Raw genomic sequence first — 17,509 nt, forward strand, 5'->3', positions numbered from 1 at the left:
ATGAAATTTTGTTTTGAGAATCCAAATATTTGAAAACGGGCTTTAAGAAATTGCAATGTTCTTATAATTTGCAGAAAATATGCGTATTTGACTACCTTCAGCAAAGAATTTAAATATGAGCACAGCCCACGATCCAAAAAATAAAACATCATGGTTTTTGATCTTCAGAAACAGAGCTTTCATTATTATTTGCATATTTTGGATCAGAGGTTGTGCTCTATATGAAAAATTGAAAAAATTCCTCAATTTTAGGCCATTTTCAAAGGAATTTACACAATATGAGGAAAATGACGCATTTGATGACGTCATAATCAATTGACTAGATGAAAAATTACGTCACAATTAATAGACACATGGTCACCAACACTCCAAGTAATAAATACTACACTTGCAAGCTAAACTGAGTGGTTTCGATTTTTCGGAAATTCTCAGGGCCAAATAAGGCCCAACATGGCTCTTGCTCTTTGGTTTTTAAAAAAAAATCATTTGAAACTATGTCCGTGTTATATTATGTTATAATTTGGAAGTTGCACCCGTTAATACTTTTTGAATACTTAAAAATTTACTAATGATGCCTTAGGAGTACTGTTAAAAGAGAGGGTTGGGCTTGATGTTTTTATATATAATTTACTGCATTTTTGGCGTCGGAAGCAAATTGAAAGAGAGGGGGAGTGTAAAAAAAATTACCTTAAAAAAGACCTGACAACCAACAAAAAAATGTCCAATTTCCAAACATGAAAATCGTAGGTTCAAACTTCAGTAACACTGTCTAACCAAACACCACCACTTTCCCCATTTTTAACTTATACTGCGACGTATCTGTGGAAAGTGGGGGTATTAAACTTGCAAAGCAAAGTTCAATGTCTATACTAAGTATATATTTGGGAAAAAAAGAGGGGGAGGGGCTAAGCCCCCCTAACCCTCTTGGTTCCGACGCCTATGTATTATAATCATAGGCTTTGGAAAGGGGGTGGGTGGGGGGCTTAGCCCCCACTCTTTTTTTGCAAATGTATACATACTATATAAATTCAAAATTGGAATTTGCCTTTTTTCGTTGGTTTAGCCCCCGCCCCCACTTTCAAATAGCCCCTCCCCCAACTTTCAATTTGCTTCCAATTCCAATGTCGTCCATCCGTCTGTCTGTTTGTCTGTCTAGCTGTCTGTCCGTCTGCAAACTTTTCAAATTTTTGACTTCTTCTCAAGAACCACTGGGCCAATTTTGACCAAACTTGGTACAAAGCATTCTTGGGTAAGGGGGAATTTTTAAAATTGTTAAAATGAAGGGACATATCCCCTCGCAAGGGGAGATAATAAAGAAAAGACAAAAATAGGGTGGGGTCATTAAAAAATCTTTTTCTCAAGAACCACTGGGCCAATAAGACTGAAACTTATGTGGAAGCACCCTAAAATAGTGTAGATTTTAAATTGTTCAAATCATGACCCCCGGGGGTTGCGCGGGGCCACAATGGGGAAACAAAGATTTACATAGAAATATATAGGAAAAATCTTTGAAAATCTTCTCAAGAACCACTGGACCAGAAAAGCTGAAACTGATGTGGAAGCACCCTGGGGTAGTGTAGATTCTAAATTGTTCACATCATGACCCCCGGGGGAAGGGTGGGGCTACAATGGGGTATCAAAGTTTTACAAAGAAATATTTAGGAAAAATCTTTGAAAATCTTCTTCTCAAGAACCACTGGGCCAGAAAAGCTGAAACTTATGTGGAAGCATCCTGGTATAGTAGATTCTAACTTGTTCAAATAACCACCCCCGGGGGAAGGGCGGGGTCACAATGGGGAATCAAAGTTTTACATAGAAATATATAGGAAATTCTTTAAAAATCTTCCTCTCAAGAACCACTGGACCAGAAAAGCTGAAACTGATGTGGAAGCACCCTGGGGTAGTGTAGATTCTAAATTGTTCACATCATGACCCCCGGGGGAAGGGTGGGGCTACAATGGGGTATCAAAGTTTTACATAGAAATATATAGGAAAAATCTATCTTTGAAAATCTTCTTCTTAATATCAATTCTCTATAAAAATCAAAATGACGTGGCCACGCGATGTCTTGGATTCAGCTAATTTTTTTCTTAGTGAAACTTCAATGAATGAAAAGATTGACTATATGAAAGAAAGCATGGTAGTTTACTCGGTTGCCATGGAAACGGGGCTAGAAGGTGTAAATTATAGTGAATTTTGCAATTTATCAATAATATCAAAAAAAAAATTTACTAGGCAAAGCTGTTAACGTGCATATTTTTTATATGCTTCATGACAATCAAAACTAATTTCTAATTTTCTGATGCCAAAAAAGTGAATAATTAGTCCTCGTTACCTCCCTTGTTAGATTTAATATTTAAAGACTTTGACAAGTGATGTGAAAATCCTAGTAGGAAGATTTAGATTCAAGAAATGTTATTTTGCAAATATCATTTAAAACATTTATGGGTAAATGAAAAATAAACATTTTATTACACTATAAAGTTTGTCTAAATGTGCTTTTTCTCTATCCGAGTTATTTCCCTTGTTGGAGCTCTTCGGCATTGAAGAATACAAAATGTGTAAAATGTAAACAAGATGGCAGACAATGAAATATGCATTTTTTCTTCTTGTTTTGAATCATCTTGTTCAGGAAAATGCTACCTCAAGAGACTCAGAATTTGATGAAAAACAGTTAACAATGTAGGAATAATCTTTAAGAAAAGCCAAAGGGATGATCTGGACATGATGAGTATTACACGTATAGCTACTCGTACTGAAAGGAAAATATGCTGATATGAGAATAAATCAGGGTGGTATGGGGCGAAGGTCGAGAGGATTTTAACTGTTCCCTTCAAGATGTCTTTGAAATAGAGATCGAGAGATACATGTAGTGGTGTGGTAGCGCCCGACCGATCCCCATTGCAATGTGTAAGTATTTTTTATTTATGTATTCAGGTGTCACGTTATGTACCTGGTAACTGACTGTATATTGAAATATAAGACAATAAAAACAAACAAAACCATGAAAACTTGGATGCACAGTTGCACATATTACATGTACATGACATTGAATCACATACTACTAATTGAAATATATGTACCCTTCTTGAGTACCAGTATTTTATTTTCTATAAAATTCAGTATATTTGAAGAAAATTGTTTGTATGAATTATTTATCCAAGTGATAATATGTTTGTGTCCATTCTATTTCAACAAATAGCATCTGTAGAAATCGTACCACGGCTATATTAAAACTTTGACTTTTGACAATGATAACTGAATAGTGGGTTAGATTTTTTGAAATTTTAAGCAATATATCAGGACCATATAATATTTCAAAGAATTGATCAAAAAAGTGTAAGTGTAAAATTATGAAAATTAACACAGTACATGCAGACACACAGATTTACAGCTGCTAATAGTGTTCTAGATCCAAGTATATATACTTTGTCATACTATGTGAAATCATTTTTGGGACCAGTCACCTTGATACAATTAAGTTATTTGCTCTGCAAGGTAATGTATTGTAAAGTAGGCAGGGCTCTCACACCACTTTTTGGGACTGGGGCCAGGGCCGTTCAGATTGGGAAAATTATCGTCATTTTGGGAAAAGATGGATAACACAAATTCATTAAAAAAAATCCTCAAATTTTGCTTTTCTAGCATTTTATCATCAATGCTAACTCTGGTTTGAATAAACAGTTAAACAGAACAAACAAACATGGGTACGTGGCTATTTATGAAAGTACATTAGCTTTGTCATTACTATCTTTGTGTGTTGATATTGCGGTTATATGTCTTACTGCGTGACAGTCACTAGTCACATAGTCCCGAATTTCCTCGATCACATGGGCAACTTTGATTACCAATACAGCGCGAGACTGAACATGCCGAAGCGCGGGTATGTTTCTAGGTGCAGCTTACTAATGTTTAAATGAAGTGTCTATTTTTGAAACCAAAATGCTGGTTTTTGTCCTGATACTCTGCACTCATAGTTGTATACATTTTTGTTAAAACAATAACCTGGTTCCCCGAACCAGTTTACGAATGCATTTGGCGCGAACTAATAAAATAATAGTACAGTTTCACTTTCATTTGCAAATGTGTTTTGTTTGGGTTTTTTTTTTGCGATCAGGTTTGATGGACTTTTATTTTTTAATTAATATTTTACTCTGGATGGAAATTGGGAAATTTACACCTTTCTTTTGGGAAAAAAGGTACCTTTTTTGCATTGGGAACGGGGCCATTGAACGGCCCCAATTTTAGAGAATGGAGAGTCCTGGTAGGTAAAGAAATCTATCCAAGGGTGTTAGAATGTGACAACTCCATTTGTACTTGGAGTTCTTATAAATTAGTTAATTGTCATGAAGCACTCTTTATTGACTTTTCTAAGATGCAGCTTTCTGTCTCATAATTTTATTGTACTGATCACTGTTTTTCAGCTATGTATTGCAGGCATATCAATCTTGCACACATTTATGGATAGTTTTAGTTTTACAGTAGTGATCTGTACAGATGAGATCATTCTGATGCTATGTACTCTACATGTCAAGGACATATTGTACTAATTAAAAATAATCACACTAAAGTACAAAATAAATTATACTAACGTACCACATTACATGTAGTATCCATAAAACATGTATGTTTATATTACAATTAATTCATGATATAACAACATTTCATTTACCACTTTAAAAATTAATTGTTGTCAAATTCATTTCTTAACTCTAGATCTCCGGAAAATTTGTCCAAACTGCAGAAAAGCTTTAACTATGTGTAAATTAAAAAAAAATGTTTGATGACTACATTGAATCTCATCCTTTATCAATCATTCCTCATGATTCAGAAAAGAACTTTTCAGGATATCATTTAAATATCAGGTACATGTAATATATATATGATGTTTAGGATTTTAACCCAAACTTTCAAATTAAAAAAATAATTTAAATTGATCATTGCAGCCCTTGCAAGATTTTCCTAATGAAGATTCTCAGGATTACATATCCTCTAGCAAGGAGACCACACATGTACATGTATTGTGTATTAAGTTACGTGGATTCATGGTGAGTCCGTGACTTAAGACATGATTGCCATGACAATGCATAAAGGGAGATAATTATGTTTAGAGGTTGAAAATGTATATGTTTTATATGTATAGCAAAATTTAAAGATTCCAGTTTTAAGATTTTACAATAATTTTTAATGAATTTTTATTCAAACAGACCAAAAATTAATGGTATTTTTTCTTTATTTTCATGTGAACAGATAGAAATGACCAGGGCAGAGGACACACAGCCCCCCCCCCCCCCCCCCCCCCCCCCCAAAAAAAAAAAAAAAAACAGTGGACTTGAAGTAATATTTACATGAAAAATACAAAGTAAGAAAAAGAACGGAAAGAAAAGAAGATCCAGTAAAAGTTGTCACTGGTGCAAGATGGATATAGAGAGGGTTTTCTAAAGATCATTACTAAAATCCACAGCAAATTGCTAGGCTGAGTTACTTTTCAAACTAATACAAAAGGACATAAAGAAATGTGAATTCGAGGAAACCATGCCAACATCAATGAGAGAATATGAAGGAACAAATTTTAGCAGAATTTTTTTTAAAGCAGAACATCTGTTTTCCTTAGAGAATATGTGTATTCTTAATTGATTCTAAATTGATATCTTGTGTTTTCAAAAAAAGTCACTGTTTTAAGTGGAGCATACATTCCAATTTCATGTTTATTTCTTTTCTATAAAAGCAGTATTATAAAAAGAAGCAGTTTCTTCCCTTTTTATATCCCCACTCTGCAGGAGAGGTGGCATACTGATTTATTATATACCCCCACATGGGCTCACAAATTTATAGTTTTATTCTGGCATGCTTACAGTATGTCATGTATGATTAGAATATGAATACATTTTAACAAAACTGAGAACAAGATTAATAATGTGAAACACTGATTCCCCCATACATGGCAGCTTATGCAACGACTCCAACGAGGTATCCCAAGAAAGGTCTTGTCACAAGGAAAACACCTGTGAAATATGAAAATCTAGTCCAACTTCAAAAGTTGTGGTTAAGGTTAAAGTTTTTTTGAGTCGTTCAATGTCTAAGGTCAAGGTCAAATGGTTGAAAATAGTTATACCCATTAAAAGAACATAATAGTATAACTGATCATCTGAATATGCTGATAAGCAATGTGATAATAAGAATTAATCCCACAATATTTAGCATATAAGGCCATTTTAAAAAAATTGGTTTCCTTCCCCCAACAGACTGACTAAAATTCAAAACTTTTCTTACATTGCAAGACAGGGTGTTTTTTTTCTTTTTATCCATCTTATCTCATCAAGAAATATTTTGAAATTTTCTGGGAAAAAGATTTTTCAACCTACCTACCGACTTAATAATTTTACCCTGAGTTGGGAGAGGGCAAACAAACATTATAATCAAGATGGTCTTGCGAACTTGTTTTGACATTATATTGTCTGACTTACTTTCATATTTTCATAAGATACTTTCATATCATTTGTTAAATATGACTTTGCCTTTTTACTTAATTTGTACATTTAAAAAAATAACCCAGAAAACAATTGTTTTGAATTTGAACATACTTTAGTGAATAAATCAAAAGGATTGGAAACAATTACAGGCCATTAAAAGATTTGTAAGAATTGTGGAAAAATCACTTGTTTTATTTCGTATTTAGAATAAAATAACTAGAAGCCTGATCTGTTTCCATGGCAACATATTAAATTACCTGTCACTGAGTTAATTGCAGAAGTTCTATTTAATTATTAAAAAGAAATTTAAATACTTGACATATATTTATATTACCAGTACATAACAATTTGTTCAATTTGGTAAAACATGACCTTAGGTGGTCTTCTCTGTTATTTGTGATTAAGGGGGGGGGGGGGGTCATGCAATAATCTCAAGAAAGCTGTATATTTACCCATTTTTTTTTATTCTCACAATACATCAGAATTTATAGTTTATTTAGTGATACATGGTTGCAAATATATCAGTTGTCAAAATGGTGAAAAATTTCATTGAATATGACTAAAAAGACAAATTTGGCAAATTGCCAATTTTCATGCAATAATTTCTAGACAAGTTTTGATTTACCCATTAATTTTTTTTATTCTCATAAAATCTTAGAACATATAGTTTATTTAATGATACATGGTTTCAAATATATCAGTTGTCAAAATGGTGAAAAATTTCATTGAATATGACTAAAAAAGTCAAATTTGGCAAATTGCCAATTTTCATGCAATAATTTCCAGAAAGTTTTTGATTTACCCAATAATTTTTTTTATTCTCATAAAACTTTAGAATATATAGTTTATCTAATGATACATGGTTTCAAATATATCAGTTGTCAAAGTGGTGAAAAATTTCATTGAATATGACTAAAAAAGACAAATTTGGCAAATTGCCAATTTGCCAACAGCCTTAATGTTGTGATGAAAATTCGCTTAATCTCCGTTCAAATATCTTGAATGAAATTTATTTCTCAGATTTAAGTAATACGAGCTCAGAGAATATAATTTTTATGTGAATTTACACTAATTTATTGAATGTGCACTAATTTGATTTAAAACAGAGCAAAATTTGCTTAATTGGAGGGTTTTAAATATAACATCCTTGTTACCATGGCAACCAAATTGAAAAGTTAGACTTTAACATCATATTTATTAAAGATATGCCAATTGTAGTAAATGGTGTGAAATTCAGCTAAATCGGAGACATGTCATGTCCACGACCCTATTTAAAATTTTGATTTTTATAGAGAATTGATGTTAAGAACCACTGGGCCAGAAAAGCTGTAACTTATGTGGAAGCATCCTGGGGTAGTGAAGATTCTAACTTGTTCAAATAATGATCCCTTGGGGGAAGGGCGGGGCAACAATGTGGAATCAAAATTTTACATAGAAATATATAGGAAATTCTTTAAAAATCTTCCTCTCAAGAACCACTGGGCCAGAAAAGATGAAATTTATGTGAAAGCATCCTGGTATAATGTAGATTCTAAATTGTTCAAATCATTACCCCCCGGGGGAAGGGCGGGGCCACAATTGGGAATCAAAGTTTTACATAGAAATATATAGGAAAATCTTCTTCTTAAGAACCACTGGGCCAGAAAAGCTGAAACTTATGTGCACCTGGAAGGATCCTGGGTTAGTGTAGATTTCAAAATATCTAAATTATGATCAGTGGGATAGTGTGGGGATGCATTATGTATTACAAGGGGGAAATCTGATAAAGAACAGAATGGTCAAAGCTTCTCAGGTGAGGGATGTGGCCCATGGGCCTCTTGTTTATTTACTCGTCGATATCTGTAAGTCGACGGATGGTGTTGAGTCACGTTTTGTCCGCCGTCACATTATGTCCGCCGTCACGAAATGTCCGCCATTTTTTCAGAAAAATCGTCACGTTATGTCCGCCATCACGAAATGTCCGCCTCTTTTTCGGAAAAATTGTCACACTATGTCCGCCGCCACGAAATGTCCGCCTCTTTTTCGGAAAAATCGTCACACTATGTCCGCCGCCACGAAATGTCCGCCTTTCTCCCAAAAAAATAGAAATATTAGGTCCGCCGCCAAGAAATGTCCGCCTTTTCTCCCTAAAAAATCGTCAAACTATTTCCGCCGCCACGAAGTGTCCGCCGATCATCCAAAATTGTAACGTTATGTCCGCCCCTACAAAATGTCCGTCCAAGATTGAAAATAGTGTTTTATTTTTTCTTTTCGGTGTTTAATATATGTATCTCTAACCAAACGTCTAATAATGTATGTCATCAGAAATATCCACCAAGAAAAATTAATAACAATGGTCTGTTCTTTGCTACAAATGATTTCATTGAACTACATTGTTTCGGTCAATTAATGGAGATATGTTTCATTTCTCTTGATTGTTTACGGTTTTGAGAATTTAATGGCATGGTGTCAGAAAAATTTAAGCCTTACCCTTTGTTTTGTTGCCAGTTTTTAATTGTAATAACAAAGAAAACATATTGTGAACGGCAGGAGGCGATGGGTTATTTGATATTAAAGTTTAAAGTAGCCTTGGTGCTCTGCGGAGTTTAAAAAATAAATTTAAAGTATTTTACATTGGCAGGGAATATTTATATATTTAGTGTTCAAAAGCTTAGCAAAATTGCAATATAAACTAGAGGTACTGTGAGCAATGAGCTCACTAAATGATACCCCCGCCTCCCATATGAATATAATGGCAGTGTCCATGTTTTGCTCTGGAAAATCAAAAATAAACGTAAGATCAAAAAGTAAAATAGGAGGTACACAATCATTATGGCAATATGTAATTAAAATCTGTTAAAGTTTCATTAAATTTCCTTCAGTGGTATGAGAGGAGTTGCGGATAAGAGATGGGTACCCCAAAGCGTAACACACGGACAGACGGACGGACGGAAATACCGATTTCTATATACCCTTCCACTTTTCAAGCGGGAGTATAATAAAAATTAAAATTGAATAAATAATCGTGTCAATGTTGTATCTGACCGAATCCTGATTGACGAATTTTGAAGCGCAGAGAATATAAGGATTTTCGTTATATGTAAAATTTTAATTTCTCACAAATACGAAATTTATGCTGCAGCAGACAAGGATAAAGCATTTTTTTTATAGTGTGCCAAAATAAAGAGAAATGCAACTTTGCGGATCTGGATGGAATTGGGGGGGGGGGTCAAAACCCCCCTTAAGATATGTCTGAGAGAGAGAAAGAGATTCAAAATATTTGTTGTGCTTTAACCTAAGTACCGGTAATTGTCTCGTAAAGGCTACTTTGAATTTATGTATGAAAAAAATCGGTTGTTCAAATAAAATACGCGCCTGCAATATTGCGTGCACTGTTTTAATGTGTAGATTTTTACAATATATATTTTATTAATAACAGATCAAGTAATGTCAGTTTGTTGCCTCATAACATGAACATTGTGGTTTGCCGCTTGAGTCTAACTAAAGGGTTTTGTGTAGATATAACGAAATATGACGAGTTTAAACAGAAGTTCGAGCAACTAACCCTTGTGCCGAAATGTCCGGGAATTATGAAAAAAATAAGTTATGCTTGTGTATTATATACTTTATGTGTATTTTTATATAAGTTTAGTACGTATTTCCTTTTCATTTACCGAGAAGTTTGGTAAAAAAAAAAGGGTAAATACGTTAAGTACGACGTTTCTACGTCTGTATTCATTGGTATCTTTTCGAATAATTTAATGGCCCTTAAAAGGGCCGTTTATTGTCAACTCCTAGGAGCGACTCTTGATGGTCTTGCTTATTGAAAGCAAGAAGAGGACTGTTCCCGCCTCGTTGAAGTGGATCTCATCGGGAAGGTAATGTCTGGGAAATTTGACATCTATTCTGATGTAGGTTCGGCCAAGGATTTTCTTCATCTTATTGTTAACAGTTCTACGCCTTGCAAAGAACTCCTCACGCTGCAAAGGAAATCGAAATTTTCCTCTAGAAACAATCTCTGAGAAGAAAATCTCGGGTTGTCTGCAGCTGGGACTCAAGACTTTAATTTGGTCGAAAAGGCTCGTCAGACAGTCAATGACTGTTGACGCCTCGGCTCCACTGGAAATATCGTTTCCCCCTAAGCACACTACAACGATGTCCGGGTTGTACCTCAAGATCTTGGAGATGATATTTGGACAAGGCTGAGAAGCTGTCATCCCACCAACTCCAAACCACCCGACTTCAAATGGCATGACAAAGTCTGTAAAGCTTGAAGCTCGCTTCACGTAGGAGGAACCGAATATGGCGACTCTCATGGTGGCTATAAAATAAAATCACAAATTTCACAGTTATAACAAACTCAAGGCAAATTATGTAATTAAATAATGATTACCTTTTTTGTCATCTATGATTAAAAACCAGTTATCAAATTTAAAATATTGCTATTATATATGATTTTAAAAAATGAACTTTTTGAAGTTATACTAATTTTGCTTTGAAATCAATTACCGTGTCGATCATAAATGGCTTATTGGTTATTAATTATGCCTAAAACAACCTCAACATGAAGTACGCTGGGAGTTCAAAATAACTGTTAAACTATATCATCATTACTGCTACTCCTAATTTAAATTTTGTTCGTACATCAATAAGACGTTAACTCTCATTACCGCTTCATACACGAATTCGTAATCGATGACGCAGAAACTGAGTCCTATATTTATATATATAGATTAATCACAATGTTGTCAAAGAAAGTTGGAAATCTATTTAATTCAGTTTGTTATCGAAAATTAAATACAATAGAACTTTCAAAAATTCCCGTGCGTGTAGATTTGAAAGACACAGCCCTCAGTAATGTGTCTTTAAGATAATAAAATGTGGAGAAAACCTACCCAAATAACAATAAACCTTTTTTAAGTGATCAGGGAATACATCTCACATGCATCTCCATGTTTAAGGTGCAGACAAATTGGAGGTGCATTGTAGCGATATATGTATTCTACGAAGAGGATACGAATAGGAATAATAATTTAACCCCCCCACCCCGCCCAATAAAAATGTTTTAAAAAACCGTAACGACAGCCACTACAAATGTATATCGTCTGATGAAACACGACGAATTATCATCACGTTGAGTTTCAAACAATACATAATAGATTGGATTTAATAAATGGTTTCAAAAAGTTATCAATGTCTTGATTGAAGGGAATTCAGAGAGACAAATAGTTCGCTGTCTTGATAAATAGCGTGTCCCAATATCAATAATTATCAGTAATTACAGTACTTGCAAAACGTCCATAGTTTGAAATGAAACTGGATTTTTTTTTATGATTTAAACATATTAAAAGCATTCAGTGTACCTAAAAATAATACGAGCTTCAATATTAAACAACTTTAAATTAATGTTCATAGCATTTTGTTTGGAAAGGGGAGAAATGTCTCGCTGAAAACAAATGTAAATTTTTACTTCGTTATGCAAGACCAAAAACAGCACTGCTTATCCGTGTTTGATCCCGAGATCAAAACGAATGAATAAAAAATAATAATATTACACGCACATTTCTAGAATATTTCTGACAATTTAATTTTGTGGAGGCTTTCAAAGTGTCCTGCCCTGTTTTTCAATCTAGATTTTTTAAAATTGTTGTGCATCGATCATATACCAAGTTTTTTAAAGTTAATACCAGTTAATATTGAATAAAAATCACGTGACTATTGTTAGTAGAGAAATATTGAAATAAGGGTTGTCGGCAGACTTATAGTATATTCTAGGAGAGTTCTGCCAGTAAAACTGTTGCCCAACTCTTGCCACGTGGAGGCATCTCCTGTTAAGAGTCTTTTTTTTTTTTTTTTTTTTTTTTTTTTTTTTTTAAATAAATAAATATATTATACTCTATTTAAATAAATAAATAAATAAGTAGATATTCTTTCTGTTACATGTTAACCTAGATTTGCGCGAATGTGGCTCCAACTGGAAACCAGCTCATAAGGAGACAGGTCGTACCACATTTTCCCTAATGATGTGTTTGGCGCGAATGGTGGCTCCAACTGGAAGCCTGATCAGAGAAAAAAGGCCATACCACCATACACTGACAGTGTTTGAAAATTAATAAATTAATAAGCACGATATTGAACGCGTATATACAAGGATATTTTTCACGTTTTACCCGTTACTTTTTAAATTTAAAATCGACAATATAATACCATCCGGCGATTGCTGTTGCCAGTATCTCGATGTAACCATTAATCCACCGTGAAGAAATCGGTCGCAATATATTCCGTAATTCCATCATTACTCCACTAACCGAACCCGACACACGGCCCAACTGACGAACAGACCAGTTGTGCCTTACGCCCTCTGCGAATACTGACCTACCTTCCAATAAAAACATGACATTTTCATTTAAGTATACTTTAGGATACAATTTATGAAGGGTGCCTAGCAAATGCTTGAAGTGTGTTGAAACCCTTATTAAAGTCAAAAACATGTTAAAATTTTTGTATATTACAAAGGATAAAATATGACGCTGAATGAAGTAAGGTAAATCAGTGAATTATGTTCCCCAAACGAAGTTGGGGAACATATTGTTTTTACTCTGTTTCTTATTATGTTCCCCAAACGGAGTTTGGGAACATATTGTTTTTACTCTGTTTCTTATTATTATTATTATTATTTTTTTTCTTATTTGTTCTCCGGTACTTTTTTGTCCGCGAGTGTTCTCAGAAACTGTTCACCCAACTGAGCTAAAACCTTTTTAGGGTTAATAGGTGTGTAGTGTAGGTGTGCGGAACGAAGGTCATTTTGCGCGCATACGCCTGCACGTGCGTGCGCGTGAAATGAGTGAATTGACTGATATACTTAATATAGCTATAACTTTTACATTTTTTCATGAAATGCTTTGAAACTCATTACGTAAGGATATATTAATAGTTTTAATAATATGACACTGTCAAATTAGCATAAACTCACGCGCATGCACGTGCGCCTTCCTCTGATTGGCTGAAACAAAAATCTCAATATCTCTTTTGTTTTCCGACGAAATGCTTTGAAATTTTTAACATTATCATGAATTAGGATATCCTACAATATAATATGGAAAAAATTTCATGAAATCACGCGCATGCACGTGCGCTGCAATCTGATTGGCTGAAATTTTAAATGGCTATATCTCCTTTATTTTTTGACGAAATGCTTTGAAATTTAAAACATAGTCATGCATTAGGATATCCTGCAATATGATATACAAAAAATTTCAAGAAATCACGCGCATGCACGTGTGCTGCAATCTGATTGGCTGAAACTTTAAATGGCCATATCTCCTTTGAATTTTGACGTAATGCTTTGAAATTTAAAACATAGTTATGCATTAGGATATTCTACAATATGATTTAGAAAAAAATTATTGAAATCACGTGGATGCACGTGTGCTTCAATCTGATTGGCTGAAACTTGAAATGGCTATAATTCCCTTGGTTTTCAACCTAACAGGATGGGATTTAGAACATAGATAGATATAAGGGCGTCCTACAAGAAGGTATGGTCATCATGCACGTGCGCGCACGTGCGTGCATTTGGAACGAGTGAAATTGAAAATACACTTGAATGAGTGATTTTTAATACTTTTGGACTAAATACTTTCATATAAAGTATATTTTAATATATAGAAAGTGTAGACAAGATTATATGATCATTATGCACGTGCATTCACATGGGCACGCGTGCAATGTTAAAATTTGAATATAATTAGTATCCTTTTGGGAAAACGTTGTTAAAGTCAAAAATGCACAGATGTTGTCTTATTTAATAAGGCTTACAGGGAATATGGCACCAAAAGGGAGTTGGGGAGCGTTTGGGGAACATCTGTAACGGTTCCCGTTACAATTAGCACTAGTTATTATTATTCTTCTTATTATTATTATTATTTTTCTTCCTGGGAAAATTTTGTCCGCGAGTGATCTTGTAAACTACACATCCGACTTAGGTGAAACCTTTTTAGGGTAAGTAGGCATGTTATGTAGATTTGCGGAATCAAGGTCATTTTGCGTGCACGTGCTTGCAAGAGCGCGCACGTGCAAAACTTAAAATGACTAATATATAATGGATATAACCGTAACTTCTCTATTTTGTGACGAAATGTTTTGAAACTTATAATGTAAGGATATATTAGTAGTACGCACAAGATAACATGGTCAAAATAGCAAGATCGCACGCGCATGCACGTTTGCTTCGCTCTGATTGGCTAAAACTAAAGTCTCATTATTTTTTTTGTTTTTTGATAAAATCATTTGAAATTTTGAACATAGTCATACATTAGGGAGATCTACAGCCTGTAATATAAGATTTTTCATGAAAGCATGTGCATGCACATGTGCTTGCAAGAGCTCGCACGTGCAACACGAGAAATGTCCAATATAATTGATACAGACGTAACTATTAAAATTATTGATGAAATGCTTTGAAACTCATTTTATAAGTATATATTAGAAGCATAGACAAAATGACATGGTCAAAAAAGTAAGATCTCACGCGCATGCACGTGCGCTTCTCTCTGATTGGCTGAAACTAAAGTCTCAATATCTTTCTTGTTTCTTGTCATAAGCCTTTGAAATTTTGAACATAGACCTACATTATGAAGATCTACAGCATGATATATAAGAATTTTCATGAAAGCATGCGCATGCCCGCGTGCTGCAATCTGATTGGCTGAAATTTTAAATGGCTATATCTACTTTGTTTTTTGACGAAATGCTTTGAAATTTAAAACATTGTCATGCATTAGGATATCCTACAATATGATATAGAAAAAAATCATGAAATCACGCGCATGCACGTGTGCTGCAATCTGATTGGCTTAAACTTGAAATGGCTATAACTCCCTTGTTTTTCAACCAAACAGGATGGGATTTAGAATATAGATAGATGTAAGGGACTCCTACAAGAAGGTATGGTCATCATGCACGTGCACGCACGTGCGTGCATTTGGAACGAGTGAAATGAAAAATACACTTGAAAGAGTGATTTTTCATACTTTTGGACTGAATGCTTTAATATATTGTATATTAAAATATGTAGATAGTGTAGACAAGATGATATGATCATAACGCACATGCATTCACATGCGCACGGATGCAATGCTAAAATTTGAATATAATTGGTATCCTTCTGAGAAAACGTTGTTAAAGTCAAAATGCACAGAGTTTGTCTTCTTTAATGAAGCTTACAGGGAATGTGGCACCAAAAAGGAGTTGGGGAGCGTTTGGGGAACATCTGTAACGGTCCCCGTTACAATTAGCACTAGTTGCTTTTGGTTTACATTTTCTGTTTCCGATCATGGTAAACAAAAGCTTTGAAATGAATGACCGTTTCTATAATTTACTATAGAAAATAACTAATGTCGGCCCACCCCTGCCACATTCTATGGTTTTGTTCTTTGTATATTCGTAAATTTCAGCAGTAGAATTTGTTGAATCGTACGGTTTAGTTATCAATAAATGATTTGGGATGAAAATTTTTGCTTTATTTGATTGTTTATTTTTACACATTTTACCGGGGCCCATAAGTGCACTCTTTTACACGTGAATTCTTTTATTCTGTTTTTATTACCGAAAAGCACTACCTGAAAAATGTTGGATAGCATTTCTTGAAAAATGTTCGAGATGAAAACTTAAAATTGTTGGAAGTGAAACCTAAAAATGTCGCAAATGAAAAGTTGAAAATTTAAAACATTCCGGATATGCAATGCCATGTCACAAATCATCTTCATTACCCTTTAATTAATCTTATTTTATATGCATGTGAGTTTTTTTCTTTATCTTTTTAAAAATATTTTAAAAATGAAAATCATTATCATAAAATGTAATAATTCGCTGAGTGATTTTCGAATCTGAATTTTAGTATGATCATGTATTCAAAGGTGGAGGCGGGGGGGGGGGGGGGTCCTATACTTTGCACACATGTTATGCCTCTCATTTATGCTATTGTATCATAATTATATTTATTATATTAATTATTTCCCTTACAATTTTGACGACTAATCTATATAATGCACCTCATGAACCACTGGTCTGATGTTGGTGTGAACAGTGAGTGAAATAAATGAACTGGAACTTGACTACGGGCACCTGTGCTTCTTCAGCGAGATATGCCTTAGATGTGCCCTAGCAAAAGAACTCAAATAACCGTTTATTGTTGTTTTATTTAATTAAAGAAGAAAAAATATTTATATCGTAAATGCACAAATTATAATATAAACCATTAATCGGAATGTTATATAGCCAACTGTACATAATGAGAATTTCGGCAATGTAAAATAAAATTTTCAGAATAAAAAAATGCTGCGCTTTGATCAAGAATACAATTTTTTGTATATGAAATGAAATAAACATTAAGGCATTAAGGGATGGTATTTTATGTCTTGTTTTTTTACGGAGTTTAATGGGGTTAATTGAAAATAAATACGTATTGATTGAGTATGGTACTCATAATCACAGCCAAGCCCCATATCCCATTTTTCTTTTATGATTGATATACATCGGGATCGTTTTACTCGTCATTTGAACGCTTTATTTTTGACGTTAAATTTGACGTCACGTCAAACGTTCAAGTGAAATCGCAAGAGTTATCTCCCCCAGTGTGTTGTATGTCTTTAAAAAAACACTCTTTGATACTCTACTCCTTAAACACCTACATGTAATTGTTCATACCTATTTCCGTGTGACTGTCAAAAGCCGCATATTGGTAGCTCCGTAAACACATAATTAACCTTTTTAAAATTTGTGACTTTTAATTTTGAAAGTGGAAATCACAACAGGATGCTGCAATTTTAACAGGAGAGTTAACAAAGGGCAGTAACCTCTCCAAGTAAAAGTTACAATCTTTTGAGTAGCCTACTGCAGATAGATTTTTTTTTATTTATAGGTTATTTAATTAGTGCATTATTTTAAAATTAAAGAAAAAGATTTATCTTCCAAAGGATTTGAGAAAAGCTTTATGTTAAGGTTGACTTCAATATAAATAGGGATCTGAATTATATAGGGATCGACGGGCTTGTTTT

Source organism: Saccostrea cucullata, unplaced genomic scaffold (genome assembly GCF_032062105.1).
Source record: "Saccostrea cucullata isolate Sc308-1 unplaced genomic scaffold, CSIRO_AGI_Scuc_v1 ctg1960, whole genome shotgun sequence".
Lineage (NCBI taxonomy): Eukaryota > Metazoa > Mollusca > Bivalvia > Ostreida > Ostreidae > Saccostrea > Saccostrea cuccullata.